Source organism: Staurois parvus, unplaced genomic scaffold, assembly GCF_062004578.1.
Source record: "Staurois parvus isolate SC_StPar_1 unplaced genomic scaffold, SC_StPar_1.0 ptg001431l, whole genome shotgun sequence".
Lineage (NCBI taxonomy): Eukaryota > Metazoa > Chordata > Amphibia > Anura > Ranidae > Staurois > Staurois parvus.
This window is the reverse complement of record NW_028319227.1, coordinates 1,708,476-1,716,624: the sequence shown is the minus strand read 5'-3', so window position 1 is coordinate 1,716,624 and position 8,149 is coordinate 1,708,476.

Sequence of the window (8,149 nt, the reverse complement as noted above, 5' to 3'; positions counted from 1 at the left end):
GTCACGTCACATTGATGACATCCCATGTTTTCAGAAGATGGATGTTTTCCAGCTAATTTCTTGCCCGTTAAAATCTGAAATCAAATCATACTTCATCCATCTAGTGATTCCTTGGTAAAAAGAAAAGCGGCAATGGGAAAAACGATGCAACAATTTTTTGGGCCACTTTTTTTGCGGTGTGCCCCTTTGAACTTTTAAACCTTTCACCAACTGCTCAAGGTGGCAGAAAAGGTGTCAAAATGGGTTCACAAATCCCAACAATGGATGCAACAAGGCTTTAAACTCCAAAAAGTCCTGAAAAAAGGGCTTAAGGGCTACTTCCTGTGTTGGTCACGTCCCATTGACAACATCACTTCCACTTTCAGGATATAGCTGTTTCCTAGCCAAATTCTTGTCCGTTTATAGCGTAAATCAAGTGATATTTCATCCCTCTCTTCATTCCTTGGTAAACAGAAGCTGCAATTGGTAAAAAGATGCAAAACAATCTTTGGCAGTTTTTCGGGGTGTGCCCCTTTGAACTTTTAAACCTTTTACCAACTGCTCAAGGTGGCAGAAGAGGTGTCAAGACAGGCATAGGCATCTCAAAAATGGATGCGCCAAGGCTTAACACTCCAAAACATCAAGAAAAAATGTGTTTAAAGGCTACTTCCCGTTTTGGTCACGTCACATAGACGACATCACTTCTGTTTACAGAAGACTGCAGTTTCCCAGCCATTTTCTTTTGTATTTAAAGCTGAAATCAAGTGATTATTTATCCCTCTTGTCATTCCTTGGTAAAAAGAAACTGCAATAGGTAAAGAAGGTGCAAAGACATTTTATGTCAGTTTTTGGGCCTGTTCCCCTTAAAATGTTTACACCTTTCACAAACTGCTCAGGGGGTGTAAAAGGTGTCAACACGGCGTCAAAAAAGCCCAGAAATGGATGCAAAGAGGCATAAAACACAAAACGTCATGGCGAAAGGGGTTTAAGGGCCACTTCCCATTTTGGTCACGTCACGTTGACGACATCACTTCCACTTTCAGGATATAGCTGTTTCCTAGCCAATTTCTTGTCCGTTTATATCGTAAATCAAGTGATATTTCATCCCTCTCTTCATTCCTTGGTAAACAGAAGCTGCAATTGGTAAAAAGATGCAAAACAATCTTTGGCAGTTTTTCGGGGTGTGCCCCTTTGAACTTTTAAACCTTTTATCAACTGCTCAAGGTGGCAGAAGAGGTGTCAAGACAGGCGTAGGCATCTCAAAAATGGATGCGCCAAGGCTTAACACTCCAAAACATCAAGAAAAAATGTGTTTCAAGGCTACTTCCCGTTTTGGTTACGTCACATAGACGACATCACTTCTGTTTACAGAAGACTGCAGTTTCCCAGCCATTTTCTTTTGTATTTAAAGCTGAAATCAAGTGATTATTTATCCCTCTTGTCATTCCTTGGTAAAAAGAAACTGCAATAGGTAAAGAAGGTGCAAAGACATTTTATGTCAGTTTTTGGGCCTGTGCCCCTTAAAATGTTTACACCTTTCACAAACTGCTCGGGGGGTGAAAAAGGTGTCAACACGGCATCAAACAAGCCCAGAAATGGATGCAAAGAGGCATAAAACACCAAAAGTCATGGCGAAAAGGGTTTAAGGGCCACTTCCCGTTTTGGTCACGTCACGTTGACGACATCACTTCCACTTTCAGGATATAGCTGTTTCCTTGCCGGTTCCTTGTCTGTTTAAAGCTTAAATCAAGTGATATTTCGTCACTCTCTTCATTCCTTGGTAAAATGAAGCTGCAATAAGTAAAAAAAAAATGCAAGACAATTTTTGGCAGTTTTTCAGGGTGTGCCCCTTTTAGCTTTTCAACCTTCTACCAACTGCTCAAGGAGGCAGAAAATGTGTGAAAACGGGCTTAGAAAGCTCAAAAATGGATTCAACGATGCTAAAAACTGCAAAGAGTCAAGAAGAAAAGTGTCGAAAGGCCACTGCCTGTTTCGGTCACGTCACATTGATGACATCCCATGTTTTCAGAAGATGGATGTTTTTCAGCTAATTTCTTGCCCGTTAAAATCTGAAATCGAATCAGACTTCATCCATCTAGTGATTCCTTGGTAAAAAGAAAAGCGGCAAAACGATGCAACAATTTTTTGGGCCACTTTTTTTGCGGTGTGCCCCTTTGAACTTTTAAACCTTTCACCCACTGCTCAAGGTGGCAGAAAAGGTGTCAAAATGGGTTCACAAATCCCAACAATGGATGCAACAAGGCTTTAAACTCCAAAAAGTCCTGAAAAAAGGGCTTAAGGGCTACTTCCAGTGTTGGTCACGTCCCATTGACGACATAACTTCCACTTTCATTATATAGCTGTTTCCTAGCCAATTTCTTGTCCGTTTATATCGTAAATCAAGTGATATTTCATCCCTCTCTTCATTCCTTGGTAAACAGAAGCTGCAATTGGTAAAAAGATGCAAAACAATCTTTGACAGTTTTCCGGGGTGTGCCCCTTTGAACTTTTAAACCTTTTACCAACTGCTCAAGGTGGCAGAAGAGGTGTCAAGACAGGCGTAGGCATCTCAAAAATGGATGTGCCAAGGCTTAACACTCCAAAACATCAAGAAAAAATGTGTTTCAAGGCTACTTCCCGTTTTGGTTACGTCACATAGACGACATCACTTCTGTTTACAGAAGACTGCAGTTTCCCAGCCATTTTCTTTTGTATTTAAAGCTGAAATCAAGTGATTATTTATCCCTCTTGTCATTCCTTGGTAAAAAGAAACTGCAATAGGTAAAGAAGGTGCAAAGACATTTTATGTCAGTTTTTGGGCCTGTGCCCCTTAAACTGTTTACACCTTTCACAAACTGCTCGGGGGGTGTAAAAGGTGTCAACACGGCGTCAAAAAAGCCCAGAAATGGATGCAAAGAGGCATAAAACACCAAAAGTCATGTCAAAAAGGGTTTAAGGGCCACTTCCCGTTTTTGTCACGTCACGTTGACGACATCACTTCCACTTTCAGGATATAGCTGTTTCCTTGCCGGTTCCTTGTCTGTTTAAAGCTTAAATCAAGTGATATTTCGTCACTCTCTTCATTCCTTGGTAAAATGAAGCTGCAATAAGTAAAAAAAAAATGCAAGACAATTTTTGGCAGTTTTTCAGGGTGTGCCCCTTTTAGCTTTAGAACCTTTTACCAACTGCTCAAGGAGGCAGAAAATGTGTGAAAACGGGCTTAGAAAGCTCAAAAATGGATTCAACGATGCTAAAAACTGCAAAGAGTCAAGGAGAAAAGTGTCGAAAGGCCACTGCCTGTTTCGGTCACGTCACATTGATGACATCCCATGTTTTCAGAAGATGGATGTTTTCCAGCTAATTTCTTGCCCGTTAAAATCTGAAATCAAATCATACTTCATCCATCTAGTGATTCCTTGGTAAAATGAAAAGCGGCAATGGGAAAAACGATGCAACAATTTTTTGGGCCACTTTTTTTGCGGTGTGCCCCTTTGAACTTTTAAACCTTTCACCAACTGCTCAAGGTGGCAAAGAAGGTGTCAAAATGGGTTCACAAATCCCAACAATGGATGCAACAAGGCTTTAAACTCCAAAAAGTCCTGAAAAAAGGGCTTAAGGGCTACTTCCTGTGTTGGTCACGTCCCATTGACGACATCACTTCCACTTTCATTATATAGCTGTTTCCTAGCCAATTTCTTGTCCTTTTATAGCGTAAATCAAGTGATATTTCATCCCTCTCTTCATTCCTTGGTAAACAGAAGCTGCAATTGGTAAAAAGATGCAAAACAATCTTTGGCAGTTTTTCGGGGTGTGCCCCTTTGAACTTTTAAACCTTTTATCAACTGCTCAAGGTGGCAGAAGAGGTGTCAAGACAGGCGTAGGCATCTCAAAAATGGATGCGCCAAGGCTTAACACTCCAAAACATCAAGAAAAAATGTGTTTAAAGGCTACTTCCCGTTTTGGTCACGTCACATAGACGACATCACTTCTGTTTACAGAAGACTGCAGTTTCCCAGCCATTTTCTTTTGTATTTAAAGCTGAAATCAAGTGATTATTTATCCCTCTTGTCATTCCTTGGTAAAAAGAAACTGCAATAGGTAAAGAAGGTGCAAAGACATTTTATGTCAGTTTTTGGGCCTGTTCCCCTTAAAATGTTTACACCTTTCACAAACTGCTCGGGGGGTGTAAAAGGTGTCAACACGGCATCAAAAAAGCCCAGAAATGGATGCAAAGAGGCATAAAACACAAAACGTCATGGCGAAAGGGGTTTAAGGGCCACTTCCCATTTTGGTCACGTCACGTTGACAACATCACTTCCACTTTCAGGATATAGCTGTTTCCTAGCCAATTTCTTGTCCGTTTATATCGTAAATCAAGTGATATTTCATCCCTCTCTTCATTCCTTGGTAAACAGAAGCTGCAATTGGTAAAAAGATGCAAAACAATCTTTGGCAGTTTTTCGGGGTGTGCCCCTTTGAACTTTTAAACCTTTTATCAACTGCTCAAGGTGGCAGAAGAGGTGTCAAGACAGGCGTAGGCATCTCAAAAATGGATGCGCCAAGGCTTAACACTCCAAAACATCAAGAAAAAATGTGTTTCAAGGCTACTTCCCGTTTTGGTCACGTCACATAGACGACATCACTTCTGTTTACAGAAGACTGCAGTTTCCCAGCCATTTTCTTTTGTATTTAAAGCTGAAATCAAGTGATTATTTATCCCTCTTGTCATTCCTTGGTAAAAAGAAACTGCAATGGGTAAAGAAGGTGCAAAGACATTTTATGTCAGTTTTTGGGCCTGTTCCCCTTAAAATGTTTACACCTTTCACAAACTGCTCGGGGGGTGTAAAAGGTGTCAACACGGCGTCAAAAAAGCCCAGAAATGGATGCAAAGAGGCATAAAACACAAAACGTCATGGCGAAAGGGGTTTAAGGGCCACTTCCCATTTTGGTCACGTCACGTTGACGACATCACTTCCACTTTCAGGATATAGCTGTTTCCTAGCCAATTTCTTGTCCGTTTATATCGTAAATCAAGTGATATTTCATCCCTCTCTTCATTCCTTGGTAAACAGAAGCTGCAATTGGTAAAAAGATGCAAAACAATCTTTGGCAGTTTTTCGGGGTGTGCCCCTTTGAACTTTTAAACCTTTTATCAACTGCTCAAGGTGGCAGAAGAGGTGTCAAGACAGGCGTAGGCATCTCAAAAATGGATGCGCCAAGGCTTAACACTCCAAAACATCAAGAAAAAATGTGTTTCAAGGCTACTTCCCGTTTTGGTCACGTCACATAGACGACATCACTTCTGTTTACAGAAGACTGCAGTTTCCCAGCCATTTTCTTTTGTATTTAAAGCTGAAATCAAGTGATTATTTATCCCTCTTGTCATTCCTTGGTAAAAAGAAACTGCAATGGGTAAAGAAGGTGCAAAGACATTTTATGTCAGTTTTTGGGCCTGTTCCCCTTAAAATGTTTACACCTTTCACAAACTGCTCGGGGGGTGTAAAAGGTGTCAACACGGCGTCAAAAAAGCCCAGAAATGGATGCAAAGAGGCATAAAACACAAAACGTCATGGCGAAAGGGGTTTAAGGGCCACTTCCCATTTTGGTCACGTCACGTTGACGACATCACTTCCACTTTCAGGATATAGCTGTTTCCTAGCCAATTTCTTGTCCGTTTATATCGTAAATCAAGTGATATTTCATCCCTCTCTTCATTCCTTGGTAAACAGAAGCTGCAATTGGTAAAAAGATGCAAAACAATCTTTGACAGTTTTCCGGGGTGTGCCCCTTTGAACTTTTAAACCTTTTACCAACTGCTCAAGGTGGCAGAAGAGGTGTCAAGACAGGCGTAGGCATCTCAAAAATGGATGCGCCAAGGCTTAACACTCCAAAACATCAAGAAAAAATGTGTTTCAAGGCTACTTCCCGTTTTGGTTACGTCACATAGACGACATCACTTCTGTTTACAGAAGACTGCAGTTTCCCAGCCATTTTCTTTTGTATTTAAAGCTGAAATCAAGTGATTATTTATCCCTCTTGTCATTCCTTGGTAAAAAGAAACTGCAATAGGTAAAGAAGGTGCAAAGACATTTTATGTCAGTTTTTGGGCCTGTGCCCCTTAAAATGTTTACACCTTTCACAAACTGCTCGGGGGGTGTAAAAGGTGTCAACACGGCGTCAAAAAAGCCCAGAAATGGATGCAAAGAGGCATAAAACACCAGAAGTCATGTCAAAAAGGGTTTAAGGGCCACTTCCCGTTTTGGTCACGTCACGTTGACGACATCACTTCCACTTTCAGGATATAGCTGTTTCCTTGCCGGTTCCTTGTCTGTTTAAAGCTTAAATCAAGTGATATTTCGTCACTCTCTTCATTCCTTGGTAAAATGAAGCTGCAATAAGTAAAAAAAAAATGCAAGACAATTTTTGGCAGTTTTTCGGGGTGTGCCCCTTTTAGCTTTTCAACCTTTACCAACTGCTCAAGGAGGCAGAAAATGTGTGAAAACGGGCTTAGAAAGCTCAAAAATGGATTCAACGATGCTAAAAACTGCAAAGAGTCAAGGAGAAAAGTGTCGAAAGGCCACTGCCTGTTTCGGTCACGTCACATTGATGACATCCCATGTTTTCAGAAGATGGATGTTTTCCAGCTAATTTCTTGTCCGTTAAAATCTCAAATCGAATCATACTTCATCCATCTAGTGATTCCTTGGTAAAAAGAAAAGCGGCAATGGGAAAAACGATGCAACAATTTTTTGGGCCACTTTTTTTGCGGTGTGCCCCTTTGAACTTTTAAACCTTTCACCAACTGCTCAAGGTGGCAGAAAAGGTGTCAAAATGGGTTCACAAATCCCAACAATGGATGCAACAAGGCTTTAAACTCCAAAAAGTCCTGAAAAAAGGGCTTAAGGGCTACTTCCTGTGTTGGTCACGTCCCATTGACGACATCACTTCCACTTTCATTATTTAGCTGTTTCCTAGCCAATTTCTTGTCTGTTTATAGCGTAAATCAAGTGATATTTCATCCCTCTCTTCATTCCTTGGTAAACAGAAGCTGCAATTGGTAAAAAGATGCAAAACAATCTTTGGCAGTTTTTCGGGGTGTGCCCCTTTGAACTTTTAAACCTTTTATCAACTGCTCAAGGTGGCAGAAGAGGTGTCAAGACAGGCGTAGGCATCTCAAAAATGGATGCGCCAAGGCTTAACACTCCAAAACATCAAGAAAAAATGTGTTTAAAGGCTACTTCCCGTTTTGGTCACGTCACATAGACGACATCACTTCTGTTTACAGAAGACTGCAGTTTCCCAGCCATTTTCTTTTGTATTTAAAGCTGAAATCAAGTGATTATTTATCCCTCTTGTCATTCCTTGGTAAAAAGAAACTGCAATAGGTAAAGAAGGTGCAAAGACATTTTATGTCAGTTTTTGGGCCTGTGCCCCTTAAAATGTTTACACCTTTCACAAACTGCTCGGGGGGTGTAAAAGGTGTCAACACGGCGTCAAAAAAGCCCAGAAATGGATGCAAAGAGGCATAAAACACCAAAAGTCATGGCAAAAAGGGTTTAAGGGCCACTTCCCGTTTTGGTCACGTCACGTTGACGACATCACTTCCACTTTCAGGATATAGCTGTTTCCTTGCCGGTTCCTTGTCTGTTTAAAGCTTAAATCAAGTGATATTTCGTCACTCTCTTCATTCCTTGGTAAAATGAAGCTGCAATAAGTAAAAAAAAAATGCAAGACAATTTTTGGCAGTTTTTCAGGGTGTGCCCCTTTTAGCTTTAGAACCTTTTACCAACTGCTCAAGGAGGCAGAAAATGTGTGAAAACGGGCTTAGAAAGCTCAAAAATGGATTCAACGATGCTAAAAACTGCAAAGAGTCAAGGAGAAAAGTGTCGAAAGGCCACTGCCTGTTTCGGTCACGTCACATTGATGACATCCCATGTTTTCAGAAGATGGATGTTTTCCAGCTAATTTCTTGCCCGTTAAAATCTGAAATCAAATCATACTTCATCCATCTAGTGATTCCTTGGTAAAATGAAAAGCGGCAATGGGAAAAACGATGCAACAATTTTTTGGGCCACTTTTTTTGCGGTGTGCCCCTTTGAACTTTTAAACCTTTCACCAACTGCTCAAGGTGGCAAAGAAGGTGTCAAAATGGGTTCACAAATCCCAACAA